At 37.0% G+C, this 20,438-nt stretch overlaps 1 protein-coding gene and 1 long non-coding RNA gene across 2 annotated transcripts in view; both read right to left on the minus strand.

Annotated features, from left to right (window-relative positions):
- Positions 1-17,301, minus strand: part of LOC134219625 (uncharacterized) — a 119,721-nt gene extending 102,420 nt beyond the window's left edge. The window contains exon 1 of the mRNA XM_062698411.1: positions 17,017-17,301. The gene's annotated coding sequence lies outside the window, so the exon portion shown is untranslated. The remainder of the gene's footprint in view (positions 1-17,016) is intronic.
- On the minus strand, positions 9,578-10,078 carry LOC134221325 (uncharacterized). The gene is made up of 3 exons (XR_009982322.1): positions 9,880-10,078; positions 9,776-9,820; positions 9,578-9,707 (listed from the first exon to the last, which is right to left on the minus strand). It is a non-coding gene; the product is annotated as an uncharacterized LOC134221325 (long non-coding RNA).
- Positions 17,302-20,438: the final 3,137 nt, after the last annotated feature.

Consider the following 20,438-nt stretch of genomic DNA (forward strand, 5'->3'; position numbering starts at 1 on the left):
CCTGGGGGGAAATAGTGTAAAATTAGAGACTTAGGACATGTATGAAAATATGACGTATGAGCTTACTGTAGTGTATGCTACCCTTCAACGATGTTGCTTAGCTTTAAGTACTACTGCTTTCTACCATAGTTCAATCTGCGTAACAATTTTACATGAACAATTTTGGTATAAATAGATAAATAGATGCAATTTCTCACCTATATCTGTTCATTCAGATTGTATTTTAACCTTTCTACCTTTTACTCTTAACCTTGAGTGCTCGAACTAAATGCAGGAAAAAATAATTAGTTTCTGGCTACAATACTGCAACAAGGGCATTACACCGTTCATATAGTTATCCTATCTGAATGGTTTCCGAAACACAGCGATACAAAGAAACTGGTCTGGATGGATGGTAACTCAGAATTATTGAAACTGGCTAACTGGGGATATAACAAACGATGATAAAGCTGATCAGTTCAGTCATTTCTAGTTCAGGCTATTTCATCACTTACTGACTATTATTTATGAAATTCACTGATTATAAACTTTATAGGAAAGATATTAAATTTTGCATAAATGTATCCACATCAGAACAATCTTCTAGCGCGCAATAGTGGCAATCGTAGATCTATTGTTGTTCATTGTCCTGTTCTTGCTGTGTAGATGCTGTTTTGCAGAAGTAGCGTTGTCAATCCCCTCAGAAGGTGGCAGGTGTGGCATCGGTTCAGTATCGGTTACACTGGGGTATTCGGGTTCAACGGGTGAAGACGTAGCGTAACCAACATACATCTTTTCGGAAAATTTATTAAGTAATAATCAAAGAATGAAGATTAACATAAGGAAGATCATACTCACAGACGGAGCCTGATGTGGGCACCACTCGTTGCAACCACGCTGGAGTTCTCAAAGACAGCGTTCTTGCGCCAAGTGAAGCTTTTTAAAAAACAATAACTGACGCCGCCAGTGGCAATACTTCATTGCTAGATGAATGCAAACAGCATAAAAACAAAAAATCTCGCTTAACTTTTCAAAAGGACCTAAGTAACATTTTTTTCATGAATTAATTTGAATAGCGCAATCAACAGAAAAACATGAAAGCTTTCGATTGCAGTACTCAAATTAATTTATGAAAAAAATGTTACTTAGGTCCTTTTGAAAAGTTACGCGAGAAATATACCTTACTGTTTCTATTGAATGCACGTACACACGGAAGAAAAAAAGTACCCAAAATTGAGTACTTTTAAACTTACTTTTGAGTTATTTTTTCTCTTCGCTTTCATCCACTCTTTCTTTTGTTGTCAAAAAAAACAATCCAACGACGCCAGTTCAATACGGGAAGCCAATTTTGAGTTTTATTACCTGAGGTCGAAATTGAGTGAATTAAACTTAAATTAAGGGAGTAAAGGCAAACTACTTCGACCCTACTTACTCAATTTTGGCTTCCCGTACGGATGTTCGAGGTTGGGTGAATTAAACTCACTATTGGGTAGTTTATTTCTTCCGTGCAGACGACAAAATGATTGACATACTTTTGCCCTTGCTTTTACACTGCGTACTCCTATGTGGAGCGGTGCGCTGTTTACTAAGGCTGTGAACCATTCCACCGATTCGTTTAACTTTTAGTTAAAATTTGACACTTCGATGGTTATTTTCCCATCGTGGTTAAAACTTTACTCCGAAGCCGACCTATCTGAGTTTTGATAGATAAATAGTTATTCGGAACGAAATGGATTTGGCGCCAATTTTCTCGCGAACAAAGTTTAACTATCGAACAGACAAATCTAACCATGCTCCGGAGCAGGGTTATTTTTAACCACGGCGAAATAACCATCGAACATGCGAAAGTACAACAAGATTTTTTTCAGAAATTTCTCTAAGGCTTATTTACAGAAATTCTAATGAAAAATGTAGCAGGAACTCCTGTGTCAGTATTACTTGAATTTCATTAGAAATCTCCAAGGGTATCTGCACAAATTTTCTCCAGGATTCCTGTGAAAGTTTGTCTGGAAACTGCTGCGGTAGATCCTCCGAGAATTTATGCAAAAATTCATTCGAGTACTTTTTCATAAATTCAATCGGGAAGAGGAGGAATTCAATCTGGAGAAATTTATCCAGAATAATACGCAGGATTTTTTACGACAATACATGCGAGAATCCATCCATGGATTCCTTTAAGAAAATTATTTTGAGCTTTTTAGTGGAATGTCTTCACTTGTCCTAAGACGAGTTTATACCATCCCATTGAATTCCACCACTTAATTGTATCTTGACAGATACGTATTTCGACCTCAACAGTAAGGCCGTCTTCAGTGTCTCGTACTTGACTCGACTCGAGTCTCGAGTCAAAATTCTGCAGAAATCCTCTCCAAGCTGTGGAAGTTTATTTATTAAATTACTCATAGAATCCTTGAGGAAATTCCTTCGTAATTTTTCAGCAGGAATTTCAAAGGAAAAACTTATATAATAGTTATCCGAAAATAACGCAATTTTTGACGTAGGACTTACGTCTCTCTTTACTATACCGAGTGTCATTTCAAAATATTCAAATCGACCGCGTTACGCTGTGTTGAAAGATTTTAAACGTTAATAGCGTTCGTCTCAGTGGACGAATTTCTGCGGTAAGCCCCTCAATCGACAGATTTCAAGTATGCCTTCCATGTCCATGCTTGATAAGACCCGAAAAACTTGTTCCAATAGGTATGAAACTGTTTTCAATGAAAAACATTGAGATCAAGGGAACCTTTAAATATGGGTACCGCATAATTCTTGCATCATTCCATTACCACGTTCTGATTGGTGCAGACACCAGCGAATGAGCAGCCGCTGGTCTGCCGAGAAGCCATAAAATAGCGCAACGCGATTTTTTCCTTTCATTCTGACCGGGACAAGCGAAGCAACCGCATCATCGATTGAACAGCACTCACACCTTTTAGCAAGGAATGAAGTCTGCACCGACCGCTTTTTCGGCTCGACACCATCGAAGCGACCATCATTAGCCGAAACCTAGCCAGTACATCAGTAGTCCACCCTACAGACCCGACAAAGCAGCAATGCTGAGCAGATACCGGCAGCAGCAGCAGAGTCGAGCCGAGACCGGCCGGCATCGGTGCTGAGCCGACACAGGCTGAAGAAAAGCCACATGATGCAGCATGTATGTCCAAAAAACAAACGGTTCTTCAGAGAGCCAATAATAGAGATTAATATCAATGCTTTCAATACGTGACTGAATGATCGTCCCATGTTACCAATTCTAAATCTTATCACCCGAAATCCCAACAATGTTGTCTCAGAAAAGAACACGTACTTCCCACCTGAACTGCAATTCTAAGCTTGCTTGCCCGGCCTGTATCAAGCGAAAAGTCCCGTTGGGAAATAGACGCCAGCAGCGAGCAACAAGCGTAAAAAAGAAGAAGCCCTTCTCGAACGCGTTGATGATGATGACGATTTGGCTGACAAAGAAGCGGCATACAAGACACTAGCTGATTGGCCCACCAATTGGGAAGCAGAGAAGATTCAAAATAAGGTACCTATAAAAGAAAAGTGCATTCGCTCGCAGAGCATTCAGTCTTTTTTATACCATCACTATAAATTCGCGGTTATTTGAAAAGATCGTTTTCTTACTTTTTGCACTTAGCCGAAGCAAACAGCCTTTTTTAAGGCTCTAAGAGTTAAAAATAATGTTCTCCTTCAGTCGTTATCGCACGGATTAGAAGGCTCTTCAGTGGAAGGGCTGAGATACAGTCTACATCCCCTGCTGAGCCAACTTGTGGTTTATTTCAGGCAGTCCTTCAGTGGGAAGGTTGCCACTGTCGAGGCTAATATTTCGTGACCGGACAGATACTTCCCGAATTTTTTTTTTGATGATTGTTGTTCGAGGTAGATTTGATTTCTGTGTAGGTTTGATGAGAAGATTTTGCCAAGGAATGGTATGCAACGCCGATTATTTATCCAAAATAGTTGATGTGAGAAATTTGGACATATTATGTATCTTAAAGGCATGGTCAAGTCAAGTCCTACGTCCACTTAGCGGTTATGTCACAGACATTACCCACTGTTCGTTTTTGATCGCAGTTTCTTCTGGAGCCCGTAGTAGGCCCGACTTCCACAGATGATGCACCTTCGTATTTCACGACTAACATTGTTATCAGCCGTTAGCAAGGATCCAAGGTAGGCAAATTCCTCGACCACCTGGAAGGTATCCCCGTCTATCGTAACACTGCTTCCCAGGCGGGCCATGTCGCGCTCGGTTCCGCCCACAAGCATATACTTTGTTTTCGATGCATTCATCACCAGTCCAACTTTTGTTGCTTCACGTTTCAGACAGGTGTACAGTTCTGCCACCTTTGCAAATGTTCGGCCGACGATGTCCAAATAGTACCCCGGCTGTCACACCCGGCTCTCCGCATGACACCTTCTAGCGCAATTTTGAACAACGGACACGAAAGTTCATCACCTTGTCTTAGTCCCGGCGCGATTCGAACGAACTGAAGTGTTCGCCCGAAATCTTCACACAGTTTTGCACACCATCCACCGTTGCTTTGATCAGTCTGGCAAGCTTCCCATGGAAGCTGTTCTCGTCCATAATTTGTCATAGTTCTACGCGGTCTATACTGTCGTATGGCGTTGAGTGAGTGAGTGAGAATGAGTGCATAAAAGTACGTGAATGAGAGAGAGTGAGTGAGTGAGAAAGAGTTAGTAAGTGATTGAGTGAGAGTGAATAAGTGAGTGAGCCAGAGTTAGTGAATGTGAGTGAGTGATTGAGCGAGTGAGTAAGAATGTGTGTGTATGAGGGAGATTGAGTGAGTGAAAGTGAATGAGAATGAGTTAGAGCGAGTGAGTGCGAATGAGTTAGTGCGAGTGAGTGAGAATGAGTTAGAGCGAGTGAGTGAGAATGAGTTAGAGTGAGTAAGATTGAGTTAGAGCAAGTGAGTGAGTGAGAATGAGTTAGAGCGAGTCTCACTATGCACTATTCCTCAATTATCACTGCTCACTTTTCACTTCTCACTTCTTAGTACTCATTTCTCACTTTACTCTTCTTACTTCTCATTCTCAATTCCCACTTCTCAATATTCATTTCACTTCTCACAACTCATGTTTTCACTTATCATTCTTCACTTCTCATTAGTCACTTTTCTTTTCTCCCTCTTCAGAACTCACTTCATACTCTTCACTTCTCGCGCCTCATTCTCACTACTCATTACACTACTAATTTCTCACTACTCAACTCTTACTTCTAATTGTACACTTTTTACTTCTTATTCTCACTGCTCATTGCTTACTTACTCATTTTTTCATTTCTCGTTTATCATTCCTTAGTTTTCTCTTCACACTTCTCACATTTCTCACTTTTCACTATCCACTTCACTAAATTCTTCCCATAATAAATTTCCGTCATAGATTACACATTTCCCGTGCGGAATCAATTCAAACGGAATTGTTTTCCCGCGGAATTTGCATCTCTACACATGGGATTTTAAACCGTACACCTTTCCCGCGATTAGGTTTACACTTCAGGAAAATATTTTTTCGTGTAGACTTCTGCTCCCGTCACGGGAAACGCATATCCCGCTCCCATTTAAATTACATGGGAGACCAAATCCCGGGACACGTTTTCCGAACTGTAAACCAGCCTTAGATGGGGCATATAACCCCTTCCTTCCTTCCTTCCGTTTTCCAGCCAGTGGCCAGCTTTTCCGGGCTCATCTTGATGAGCTCATCTCCAATACAATCCTTTCATCGTATTTCATCGTTCACTACCTATACTCTCAGCGCCATTTAAATGTTCCTCGTAGTGCTGCTTCCATTTTTCGATCACCAAACGTTCGCCCGTCAAGTTGCTCCTATCATTTTCCCTTCGCATTTCGGCTCGCGGCATTTTCAAGCTCAATTTGAAAAAAAAATGCCAAAAGGTCGTTTTGCCCCGGAGGTGCATATTGCCCCAGTTATTCCTAAAAATGCTGCTTACGGATCAATTATAAAATACTGCAACACTCCATTATTATCTCCTCATCACAATCCCGTCAAGTATTAAATTTTGTATGTATGTGTTATATGTATGTAAATGTTTTGGAAGAAGGCTTTTTGACACATTTCATGTTAATTGCTGTAACAAATGTAAACAAATAATTTCTAGGTTTTGTTCATCTATAATACGAATACATTGTTAACTTTGAAGTGAGGAAGAAAACTATGTTTGGTGAAAAGAAACTGAGATCTCGTGGGTTTTGTTCATGAACCAAAACCGCGAATACATTTTTCCGTCACTGTATGCCACTCTTTTATCGTGTCAGTAAATAAAACACTGCAGCTATAAAATAAGCAACATAGCAGTAATGCTGTCCAATGGCCCGTATGAATAAAAAGTGGAAATCCACACTTTACTACAAATTATGTAGTATTTACTACTTTTGTAGCAAAACGGTATGAATAAAAGCACGTTTACTTTACTACAATTTTCGAACATACTACTTTTGTGGAACTTGTTTGACAGTTGGTATGAATAAAAGCAGTAAATACTACAAATTATTTGTAGTCTGCTCAGGAGCTTGCTACAAAGTTATTCCATCGCCTGGATTTAAATTTGCCTACATGGTAAAAGGTGTTTACGAATTGAAATAACCACCGCAAATTAAATTAACGATACGATTAGTGCTATTTATCAAAGTTTATACGATGGGGTCGGTTTTTACTAGTTTTTTTTACGCAGGTCGTTTTTATGCGACGAATTATTTTCGAAATTTTGGGACATACGCGCGTTTTCATACGGATTTTCTTGAAGTTTTTTTACGCGGTTGTTTAAAATGTTCCCCACGTAAAAACCGACTTAAGTTTATCGATTTTTGGAAGTGGACGTAAAATGTTCGACGAAACATTTGTTAACTGAATCGAATCACGAGGAGAAGTGGCGAACGGCAAATGCGATCTATATATTGATGTAACACAAAACAGCAGATTCCAAAAACCACAGTCGAAATGACTTCAACTATAATCGATTATTTGCGTTTTTTACTTACCCTGACTATAATAAAAAACCGCGTAAAATAACTTTAAAAAACCCTGAATAATCCACCTAGCGGTGATGATGCCTTTCTCGGTTGTTCAAAATGGTTGATAAACATATATGAAAAGTCTAAGATAACAATTGGTGAATAAAACTTATTTTTCACATTTGTTTATACCAGATAAACCGACCTAGGGTCGAAAATCTCGTGAATAAAGATAGATAAATAAAGATAGATTGAATTGAAAATTCACATTTGTTTATACACATTGTTATAATTTCTGCTGGATGCAATTTGCTGCAAGCAAATCGGATGAGGTTAAGTGCCCGGAAAGGTTGTGCAATTGCACAAATCGAGTTTCAGACATATGGGTCTTCTGAAAAAGTTCGTATCGTATGCTTTGTATACGAGAAAAGCAAAAAAACGGTGGTGAGAAAAAAACAAATGTTTCCAGTTGTCAAGCTTTCGAGTGCTTTCCGTTTTGAAGCCAGAATCCAGCTTAGACTTCTATCATCCAATCAATAAGTAAGCTTTTTTGAAATTGTTGTTTTGAACAATATGATTCTTCATATAGATAAAAATTTAGTTGACCTTTCCCGTCAAAAATTGTATTTCGTTTCATTGTTTCAGTCGATTCTTTGGCTTATTTAAGGTCAACTTTCCCAAAGAAAATATAGGTTCTTTGAAGCCTCTAACTATTAAATGGAAAACAAAACCCGAAAACGTGTGCACTTGTGAACCGGCCTCACTCGATGTTCGTTCAAAATCGGGCCAATCTTAAAAACAGCACTTTTTCGATTTTTGTTTTAAATTTAAAAAATACTTAGAGGCGTTAAACAATGTAGGTTAATTGGGAATGTTGACCTTAAATAAGCCAAAAAATCGATTAAGCGAATAAAAATTTTTGACGGGAAAGGTCAATTTTTGCTGATAAGCAGTTCCGTTTTTGTCATTATCATTCAAATACTTTTCAACAAGATTTATGAATTTGATCCGACTTTAAAAAAAATCTGAAGAGAATTCTACTGGGGTTGCTTTTCTTTATATGGAAAGCATTTCGCAGTTATTGTTATGAATGCATGGTTAAAATTGATTATTTTAATTTCTAAACTGATCCAAAATTATTTATCAGATCACTTTTTACAGGTAATCTATCCAAGTACAAAATCTAATAGATTACGCGTGACAGAGCTAGTGTTACCAAAATCAGTATTCTTGAGCTCATATTGTGCAATACTTTATATCGTAATGATAAAATACCTGATATATAGCTTGCCTTCGTGTAATTTGTTATGGATTGTAGCAAGGATGTTTTCGATCATTTAGTAATATAGGTTCGATAATTTAGTAGTTTGTCAATAACTCATTCCAGAGGTTGAATCACAAACGTAATATGTGGAGGACTTCTAGAGCGAAGGTTTTTACAACTCTGCCTAATTGTTGTTTCTATTGCACTAATAACAGAGTAATAGCGCTAGTTGCAGTAACTTATTATACAGACTGATCGAAATTTTGTTATCATTTAGTATTAGTAACTAGTGCTTTAACTCTGTTATTAGTTGAATTAAAACAACAAACTATTAGAAAGAGCTGTAGAAAAATATTCGCACTAGAACTCCACTGTAACACGTTTTGATTTTTAACCTCTGGAATAAGTCATTGTAGTTTGTCAATGATCGAACTAAGACTATTAAATTACCTTAAACATACTTGGATTATAGAAAAGTTTGGATATTTTTTCTTCTGACTTCCAAAAATAGAAAATTTTCTCCAAATCCTTCCAAAACTCAGTTTCTCCTACATAATCCGAGTGCTTTGCAAACGAAATTAATATCCTATGGAAAATACCACGCGAATAAGGTTTATATAGCCATTTAAATGCGAGTGTTCGGAATATGAGTCATTTTCGGGACTTGAGTCAAAACGGTTTATATTTTTCAACATCAGATTATATGCCACCGAACCAAAGCACAGCACCCGGTGCGTTACCGCACGTATGCACAAGCAGGCGATGTCTTGATGCAGTGAAATAGTTATTTATTGCATATCGCGTAACCTCTTGTTCTTCGAACACTCTTCTCTCAAAAAACGAAGATAGCTCAGTGGTAACGTGATAGGTTTTCAATCGGAGGGTTTATGCTCGATCCTCGTGCTAGCCATCTTTTTTTTCAAAATTCATATTTTCTAGGAGTGTGGTATACACGAAAAAAAATCTTCATAACGAATGTATTCGGCAAAACACATACATTTTGCCATTGCGATTTCGTAATGAAACATATACCCAATTGGAATAGATACTATACGACACTGCATAAGATAATCATAACATGAAACTTATACATTTCATGTCAAATGTGCATATGCATGATTAGCGTCGATAAATAACCTGTATGAGTTAAATTTATGATCGTCATTTGGAAAACAATAACAACATTATTTGGTTCTCAAATTAATTTTATGACAGATAATTATCCCGTTTTCTTTCATTTTCAGGTCACTCTAATTTTTAGGCTTTTCTATTTGTATAATAAACATATTTCCTTTATTTAAATTTCACTACACACTTCTTCCAAATCATTCATAAAAACAAGATGCAGGCTTTAATGCAGGTAGACGCATATCATTATGCTAGCGGGTTTTTGTTTGGGCATTACATCTTTTTTTCGCGGGTGCTAACTATGACCGGATCATGATCTGCAGCTGCAGCTCGGGATCTTCAAATCACTGGAACATGAAAATATTGTTTTCATAGACATAAATTCATTCTTTTCCACAATAATTATGTTACGTACCTGTTTTTCTCTCGAGCAGTTTATGCTGTGCATCGCCATTTTTCGCTATAAGTTATCAAAATATTCATATATAATTGAAAAACGAATATAAATTTTTATGTTACCTTAACTGTAGGCGGCCCGATCGAGCCAAGATTTTCGATCCGTTCCGTGGTGAGTAACCATTCACTGCAGATCGAAATAAAAACCTTGACTTCGTTGAATCACTGCAATCTATTGAAAAAAATACCGGATCTCCGAGCTGCTCCAGCGCCATGCTGCTTTTTTTCTCAATCCCGATCCTAATCAAAAGTATAAGTTTAGCCTTATACATTTTTGCCATTAGGCAAAACTTATACTTTCCATAGCAAAGCGAAATATAATACATGGACACGCTAAATACAATGAACGCAAATAAGTTATGAAGATTATATGCAGTGGAATGAAATGTATGGTGGTATACATAATGAAGGCCATAAATACAATAAAATGAATAAAATAATTACTTTTTTTACGTGTAATATTACGCATTGCAAGAAAAATTTTGAATACTACAAAATTCAAAGCGCCTCCAATAAAAATTTTTGTATTTAATATTTTCCATGCTAATAATCTATGGAACCTAATGCTGTGTATTGTTTATATTTATATTCATGACATTTCTATAATTGAATCCATCTGATTCTTTGGGGTATTTGAAAGAATTCAGGTCTGAACTTTAGATGAAGAAGGAGGTAGGAAATGAAACATAAATGCATAAATTGAGAATCGATATGTACTCAACAGTTTTCTTTAATGATTGTTAGCAGAAACAAAATAGCTTTTGATTTACCTTGGTAGTAATCAAACTTGCCCACCGAGTTTCAATAGAGAGTAAACATAAGTGGAAAATTATATTCGATTGCTTCACAATGCACAAAGAAAAGATGCCTTACTGAATAGAAAAGACATAATTATTCAATAAAATCAGAAGCTTGCGAGTTTATGGGGCAGCAGACGCTATATCCAATGAATTAGGACCGGGGATTTCCCTCTGCGCGTTATTAACGCGGAGCTATCAAAATGTTTCTCTTTTTCCGTAATACTCATGAACCAATTTCCCCAAATCTCATTTGCTCGGATCAGCATTCAACCCAGCTGAGCTAAAAATAGAACATTGCCGCACGCAATGCGATGTGTGTTGGTGATGCTTCCTTCGGCAATATTCATCCGACGGCAAGAGACTGAAGCGAATGCGCATGCGTCCCGCGTCTTCCCGCACACCAGCTGCGCTCCCATATGCTGATTGAACGCCACAAAGAATGATGCATGCATATGCGTAAAAATAGAACAGAAGCACGGCTTGCCGCTGATGCTACGATTGTTAAGCCGACCGATCCACAGTGGCGGAAACCCAGACAAAACCTAAAACAAATCGTTCTTTCTTGAAGCTGATATTATTTTAATTTTGTACATTTAGTCAAGGATAATTCCTCAATTTGTTAATTGTAGTTGGTAAATTTATTTTTTGGTGACCTGGTTCAAGTTGATGCTGTAAAGTATCTCCTAAACATATATGCATGGAAAAATTAAATTTGACTAAATTTTTTATCGGGAAAGATTCGGAAAAAACTGATATCTCGCTTAACTTTTCAAAAGGACCTAAGTAACATTTTTTTCATGAATTAATATGAATGAATTAATAGCGCAATCAACAGAATAACATGAAAGGTTTTGATTGCAGTACATAAATTAATTCATGAAAAAATGTTACTTAGGTCCTTTTGAAAAGTTAAGCGAGATATCATGCATTGAAATATATATTTTGTCTACTTAACAGTGGTTAGTTTGGCGAATTGCGCCTTGCTGCACCAAAGCGGAAAATTTACTGTTTCAAGGTTAGAATTGAGACGCTACTGTGGCTGCAGATCTTAAGTCATGGGCTTCCGTAAGTCTTTGGATAGCATAGCATATGTCGGATAACTATTTAAATTTCAAAATGAATTCAGCGTTACAAAATTACTGTTGCTAAATTTCAAGCGCAATCGTAGGTTTAGTCGAGCATTTGTATGGGGGACCACCACTGCGCGAGGCACATTGCCATTCCTTCTTTTAGGCGCATTCGTACGGGAGAGCGTTGAACGTGTTGAACAAAGCACCATGCTTTTTGAAATTGCTACATGAGGATTATTTACAGGCTGTTACATAGGGTATTTGTGCTTTTATTAGCGCTTGATAGCAAAAAGACATGAGAAAAGTTATGTCTAAAGTTTAGCAGAGAAGAGGATTTTTAATTACTGAACGGATATCTTATCGAAAAAAGTTTACTGTTAGTAATTTCCATAGGGCACCCGTAACCTGAGGGGTTCTTATTGATATTTCACATTATTATACACATATGTTTATTTAAGTTTGGATGTAATTATGTTATTTTTTTTTTTTTTTTTTTTTTTTCGAGAGTTGACCAGTTGTAGTCTTAATAGACTGGTATCTCGACTGGGCTCTCCATGTGATACACAATACTAGCAGACGACTCAAGCTATGTTGCTCACTAGGTCACTGCGGCCTGGGTTCGTATTGTGATCATACCGATACATTTCCCTTCCCGCAGTCTGTCAGTTTAAAAACAAATAATAATAATAATGAAAGCTCATCACGCGTATGAATGTTTTCCGAATAATTAACATGTAAAGTTGATTTAATGTTTTCTTGGAGCCGACATTCAATACCGAATAGTAGTCTATGTTGACAACGGGTGGTACTGATGCCATCTCCAAGTAAAGGCCGTTCTACAGCGATTAACGCAACGGCGCATCTTGACAGTAATTCTGTATTCTCTGTCAAAACGCGTCACCGCGCCCACCACCGCAGCCGAGCCATAACACTTTGATGTAATGTGATGGGATCATACTAGTGGACTTTGTTTCAACATGGAATAATTTAAATGGTATCGTAAATATACAATAAATTAATTTAAGTACTATTGCAATAAATCGACATATTAATCTGAGAGCTTCCATTATTTTGGCGGTTGATCAAGATTATGGCGTCATATCCTTTACAGTACTGTCTGATATCATAAATTTCAGTAGTCAAATGGTCATGTTCTATTCCGCTCTTCAAAATTCAAGTCTTTAAAGTCTGGTCCAAGATTCAGTTATCAATGATATGGTAATGCTTCATTGCGTCTATTTCCTAGCTAAATGAATGAATTTTACATTATGAAGCATTGATTTATATGAATAACATCATTAAAAATATGTACTACTCGTTGGATAGTCATTTCTATTATTGTTCTATTATAGTTGTATAATTAATGTAAAACACTACTTGTCTTCTATATTTTAGATCTGTTATTGTCATTATGTTGTTGTCGGTTGTCTGTCTGTTATGTTTCAACCTAAAGGTCTTTTATAACTTTGTCTTATTAGTGTTTTAGTCATTGTGAGATACAGTATGTATGAAACTACAAAAGAATTGTTGAGTATTGCCTTACAAATCCTATGTCCTTCTTCTATCTATCAATATCTGATTTCTCCTTTTATCAATCTCTTTTTCTCTTTTTTAATCTCAACCTCCACTTTTTTCTTCTGTCTCTCTTCCAGTGTTGTAAAATGTCATCTGCATTCGCTTGTATAATTTTCCCAGAACCTTTTCCAATAGGTAGCTATCAATTCATGATGTATGACGAACTCATAGCGCTTAAATGTGCCTACAACCCTGTCCAACAAGACACTGCTGTAAATATGTAATCCGGGGCGTGGGAGGCAAAATGTCATTCGAATGACATTATGTCAAATGACACGTAACATTTTGGAGAGTTTTCACTCTCCAGCCTAAGATGTTATATTTAGAGCAATGTACCCTTCAACAAAAACATAGCCCTACTCAAGCGCTATGAGTACACCTAAAATCATGCAATAAATTTGGCTTCTAAAGAAAGTTATGAACAAATTAGTCAAACGACATGCAAATGACATTTTACAAGCCTGCTCTCTTCTATCTCAGATTTTCAATTTAATATTTTTCTATCCAATAGTACAGTAAACTTCTAACTTGGCTGCTCTAAACCATTTCTGAAACAAAAATAAAAAAAAAATAAAATTCTGTTTAATTACTGAATCTCAAATGTTCAATATTATTATTTCATTTTGTGATCAATCTATTTTTTAAACCTACGTTTTTTCTTGGCTGATTTCTGGTTTGCTATGACATTACTATTTTGAATTTTTCAACCTGATGTAAATCCTGATAAGTCTAAATAGTTCTCCACTCCCAATTGAAAACATTCTGAAAATTGAATGTCTCTAAAATACAAAGTAGACTTCTCAATTTCAATCTATATTACAACCTATCCTATCCTACCTATGGTCACGCGTTGGCTTCGCTACTTCCAGTTGACGAGAAATTGATTAATTTCCCGACCCCTTGGAGAGTGCTAATGAGCCCTAGCGGATCCTCCATGTAAAGAGCTGTACCTGATAAGTATGCCGGGACATACGATCAGGGGCTCAGTCTGCAAAGCAGCCGATCCACTGTGAATCGTTAGAGGCGCACTGAAGTGCTCCAAATGTGATATGATACACAGATGAATATTATCTTCAGTACCGTCAACCCCCGTGACCTTGGCTAGGGAAGTTTGGATGTAATTATGTTATTATACCAATACAATTTTGCATTGATTTCCTCGCATCATAGTGAATCTACTTTTATCTCCAATAAATGAACAGCGTATCCAAGCGGTTTCAATAGTTTATCTATTAGAGCATCATTACTGGGTGCGAGTGTTTTGATCACCCTCGCTGCTCTGTCATTTTAGTTTAGTCACTCTTTTTCGCACCAGTCGCTATTTTCGGTTATCATTTTGGTGGCTGTATTCCATACCGGTGACGTTTAATAGTTCATCAAATAGCAGCGCTGTTATCGTGCTACCAAATTTGATCACCTGTCAGCTGCGCTACTATTTTAGCAGCGCGTTTAGTTGCGACCGGTAAAGTGTGAAGTAATGATACTGCCCTGCAAAACGGCTTGTACTCACCACGGCATCTTGTTCTAAGTTAATGTATTGAAACTGTATATTTTAATAACCAACGAGAAAAATTAATATTTTCTTTTCTCATTCCATTAATACATCCAGTATAGGAAACAATACCCTAGCAGGATGAGTTCTGTTGCTTATAGAGGCAATGAATATGTGCCCAATTCGATGATTTATATTTGTGCGTTTCTTCTCACATGTTATGTGTATCGATGGTACAGTGGTGTAGTAACCGCTTCCCGTTCTAGAGGTCACGAGTTCGAATCCAGAACTGGGCATTTTGCTTTTTTTTTTGCACGTTAAAACAGTTTTTTGGCCATAACTCCGAAACGCAAAGTTCGATCGATCTAATTTTAAATAGGAACCAATGGGACTGCATTCCGCGTCGAATGCAACTTGTTGCGAGCAAATCGGATGATGCTAAATGCCCAAAAACGTGTCTCACATTTTTGTACACATACACACACACACATACATACACACATACATACACACATACAGACATCACCTCAATTCGTCGAGCTGAGTCGATTGGTATATAACACTATGGGTCTCCGAGCCTTCTATAAAAAGTTTGGTTTTGGAGCAGTTCTATAGCCTTTCCGTATACTTAGTATACGAGAAAGGCAAAAATCCGCGTGAAAACCCTCAAAGATCCCAAATTTAAAATAATTGCGTAAAAATTAATTACGTTAAAAAAACGCATAAATGTAATACATATACCAGAGCAAGCGTCAGCGTGTCGGAAAATTGCCGAGAAACTGATCGTTAGATTCAATTTCCAAACTCAAGCAATGCGATGAAAAATATCAAGATTCTTGGCCCCAGAATCAAAATTTCCATCATGCTAGGCTTTTTACTTCATTTGAATTTAAACTTTCAATAAATATGGTACATATAGGGAACAACTACAACAACAAAACATAAACAAATAAAATTTTGACAGATGTATTTTGTAGTAGATACTACAGTGACTATAATAACAGTGTCGTCAAGTGTCAGAATTGGAACAGAATCGTCTGTCAGTTCCATACAAATGCGCGTTCCAAACGAGCAGGAGACCTGTCAAACGTGGCACATGACGTTACTCTTCTTATAGGACTCTAGTAAATACTACTTTTTGCCTTTCTCGTACAACTAAGTTGTACCGAAAGGCTATCATTTCACTCCGAAAACGAACTTTTTATAAAAGCCTCTGAGACCCATAGTATTATATACCAATCAACTCAGCTCGACGAGCTGAGCACATGTCTGTCTGTCTGTGTGTATGTGTGTGTGTGTATGTGTGTGCGTATGTGTGTGCACAAAAGCTATAAAAAACATTAGACAACTTTTCGTATAGAAATCCTTAACCGATTTTTTCGCAACAAGTTTCATTCGACAGGGGACAAAGTCTTGTTGATCACTATTGAATTTTATAACGATCGGTCATTGCGTTTTAAAGTTATGAAGAAAATGGTACATCGAACCATATAAACCCCATATAAGGTTGGTGTCTTAACTAAATGCGAGAAAGGCACCACCAACGCTAGGTGGATTAATCTGGGTTTTTATTTTCGAAATTAGTATTTACTACTATGTTCGAAAAAGTTTATTATTCATACCAAAGCAACTTTACTACATGTGGACCTTACTACACAGTAGTAACTACATATTGTAGATTTTACTACTTTTTATTCATACGGGCCAATGAGAGCTTGAAGTAGCTCGAAGTTTCTCCCTGTCCTGCTCATGCCCATTTGGTGACAAAAAAGAACGAGCAGGACGGGAACAACTTCGAGCTGCTCATTGGACAGCACTAGTATATCACCGTGGGTAAGTTTTTTCGAAACTTCTCAAATGTAGTGCCGCTCTTGTGTTAAATGTGGTGAGTGCAAAATGAGTTATCTTGATTGATAAAAGATATTTTGGTTACTAACAAAAGTAACTAAAATATCTTTTTGATTGATCCATTCAGAGCGAATTCTGGAAATCCATGGTTGTAATATAAGTCGGTTTACCGGGGATTTACAGTATATCCAACCAACAATAAGCAACCAACACTTATGCAATTACTTATATACTGCAGATACAATAAATGACGGCATCATGAGACTGACCCATTTGAATACCTATACATACTTTATTTTATTAGCCCCACATTGGCTAGGTTTCACAGAGAAATGGGGTACATTTTTCTGTTTTCTTATCATTTATTATTTCAATTCACACCCGTCGATAAATAATTTTAAAATATATTACTTACCATTTTAGATTTCAACAGGATACAAGACGAAAAGCATCCGCAATCAATCTTAACCGACACTAACCGAGGCAACCGAACATGAACTAAAGCTTTTTTTCGCCACAACACACGCCGCGAAGTTTAAATGTAGGTAAATAAAACGAAAACCCTTCACACTTTTAGGACTCACGGCAAAGATAAAGCAGATGTCCAAAAAGGTAAATAATGGTACCGGTTCGTCAATGCGGGTAGCGAAAAAGCGACTGAAGACTGGAAGTATTCACACGATTCAATAAATAAATACGAATGTATGGGAAGACGGGAAAAGAAAACATAAACATCGGCTGCGTGCTTTCATCGATTTTTAGTTGATGTGGACAAAAATGTTTCTGGAAGTGCTCGCTTGGTAGTGCTAAGCGCAATGAAAAGACTCGTCGTTGATCGATTCGTTACTTACTTTACTTATTGCAAAAGAATTCAAGAAAAGTATTATTCTAGTTCATAATTCATAATTAGGGTAGAATACGGCATTGGCAGGATGCGACAGTTGTTGGCACCCTCAACAATATTTGCGTTTTCCAGCAAACATACACTATTTATGAACATAATTTTGATTCAATCACACAATTTCAAGTCTAAGCTTTCATTTGAATAAGTTGTTTGCGTAAAAGTAGCAAGATTTGATGTGTTAATCACCGAAACAAATTTGCACCTACGAAATCCTTGCCATTATTGCATTGCCAAAGAAAGCAGCGCACGAATAGCAAACTGTTACTTACTTTTTTGGATCGCCTGTTTCTCCTCTGGTGGTCGTCACAAGAATTACGAAAAAAGTGTCGTTGGCATAAAAAGCGCATTGGCAGCATACGGAGGGAGTACGATTTTCACGTTTTCTGGTTAATCCAACCGTTTATGAAAGCTGAAATAGTCGCAAATTGGAAGACAATTTTGTTTTTTTAGATGAGATTCCATCCGGTGGGTGCTTGCATATGATATTTCCGATCCAATGGCACATCTCTTGCAGTGCCTCTACCGCACTATCTTGGTTATGAATTCGCGGCTTATTTGGGTGGGATTTGTCTTTAATAGCTGCTTAAAGAATGTAAGAAGCCATTGCCAGTGGAAAACATGTGACAATATACCAAAAAGTGAAGTAAATTTTATGGAGAAATTTTGATTTTGAATGTAAATAATGGCTTCTGACGACTTTTCTCCCAAACTCTCGCAGCGCACTCTACCACTGGATCCTTCTCGAATTCGCCTATAAGGGCAGACAGACAAAAATTCATTCTTATGTGTATAGATTTGGCTTCGCGTAGTTTACGTCGAGCGGTCGTATCTTGTACACAACCACCATGATTTTTTTATGATACAAAGATATCATGTAAGGACCGCAAAGAGCAAGTTGTAAATTTGAAACTGGTTGATAGACTTTTGGCTAACGACTCTAAGGCATTACAAAAGACAAAAGATGTAAATCTTGGCAGCGGACAAAAAGCATATAAGTTCCCTTCTCCAAAATGGCCAACATTATTCAAATAGGTTGAAAATGGTAAAAGTTATGAAAATGTCAATATCTGGGTACACGGGTACCCTATCTGACATCCACGTCTGTTTTTTGTTGGCCGCATAAGGGTTAAATTTGTTTTAAACTAAAATTGTGTACATGACATAAAATTGATGCCAAGGCTAAAAATTCATGTTTTGTTTTAAGCCAGTTTTGATGAACAATAAAGTTTGTTCCAAAATTGAGTGAAGCGAGATGAGCGTGCGGCCGATTAATATGAATGAATTTTTCTACTGGAGGATATAAACAACCAGCATTTGGCACCAATACATTATCAGTTTTCTACTTCCATGTCTAGTTGCTGAAGGGAGCAAACTCATTGCTGATAATAGAAATTGCTATGCCAATAGAAGAAACGATGACCTGTTACTTAATATTAAATTTACTGAGTTTGTGGTAGAAGCTGTTATATTTAGTGAGCACCAATCATCAAAGAAAGAGCATACAATTGTAAACCAGTTAAACTGTTCCTGTGTTTTAGTGTAATTATTCATTATTTTTATCATTCAATTTGGCGAATGTCTTAGACTGCCAAGAATAGGTATTTTCCCCTATATTATATAATTTTTAATTGTACATATTGTATTTAATCAAAATCCTTTTAGTTTTTGTCATGATGACAAATATTTGTGGAGTCTGCCTTATGTTTAATATATCGGTTATTTCAAGCAAAATTTATACATAAAACCACAGATAAATAAAACATTGAGTTCTCCAAATGAATAAAAGTGTACGTGATTCCCCAGTTCTGTTTATTTCCTCTCGAACTGTTTGTGATGTTGCTGCTGTAACTATAAGGCATTTTATGAGACGTTTCGCGGTGGCCCGTTTATTTACTTCTAATGTTTTGTTTTGGTATGATTCTGCGTGAACATTCCGTTAGGTCCGAACACAAAATAGTGTTTGTAACGTTTTACTTTTCATTCATGTTTTCTTCAGCATTTCATGCTTAGCATGCAATGGTATGAATAATCTAACGATACATTTTAAGAATCATATGAAAAACTATGTTCTTAAACCCTGGTAGACGAAAAGTAAAACAGGCAGAATTGATGTTGGGACCCATCGGAATGTTCGGCGCGAAATTACCAAACAAACGGGCTCCCACTAATTGTCAAAGTAGATAAACACGAGAAAAACAGCTGTTGCGATCTGTCTCATAAAATGCCATCCACTTTTATTTTATACATTGATGTTGATTGCACCACATTGCACTTTGATGTTGCATGAAGAAGAAGCAGAAAGATGATAATCGAAAAAATCTCCACGGGAAAGCATACGAAGAAGTTTTTAAAACTCATCTCAAAAATTCTTAAAGCAATTTAATTAAAAACGTTAAGCAGTACGGGGTTGGACTTTTCTTATACTGTGTAATATCACAAAATAAAATTTCGAACGGAAATATTGTGTTTATTATACAGTAGAAGAAAAGTCCAACCCCTTACTGCTTACCATTTTAATTAGCATGCATTTTTAGAATTTTTGAGAAGAGTTTTAAAAAGAGTTTTTTCCCGTTGAGATTTTTTTGATTATCATCTTTCTGCTTCTTCTTCTTCATACAACATCAAAGCGCCAATAGTGTTGCCGATTATGACCTTGGAGAACCCAATTTCAAGTTTTCGGCCGGCTTGGCCCCTTATCTTTAGTTATTATATTATTATATAGGACTTTTTGATTATACATATTTATAATTATTTTTGCAATCGATAAGTTTACCATGATGATTTTGAGGAAGCGCTGACATGTTTTAAATTTGATAGCCTAACTACTTACTTGATACTTGATGGGCTACAGCTCCTCGATGAACCTACACCGAATGGAGTACATCCTCCTCCCCTGGACTCGATCCTTCTGGGCCAATCGCTTCCAGTCGCCC

Source organism: Armigeres subalbatus, chromosome 3, assembly GCF_024139115.2.
Source record: "Armigeres subalbatus isolate Guangzhou_Male chromosome 3, GZ_Asu_2, whole genome shotgun sequence".
NCBI classification, from domain to species: domain Eukaryota; kingdom Metazoa; phylum Arthropoda; class Insecta; order Diptera; family Culicidae; genus Armigeres; species Armigeres subalbatus.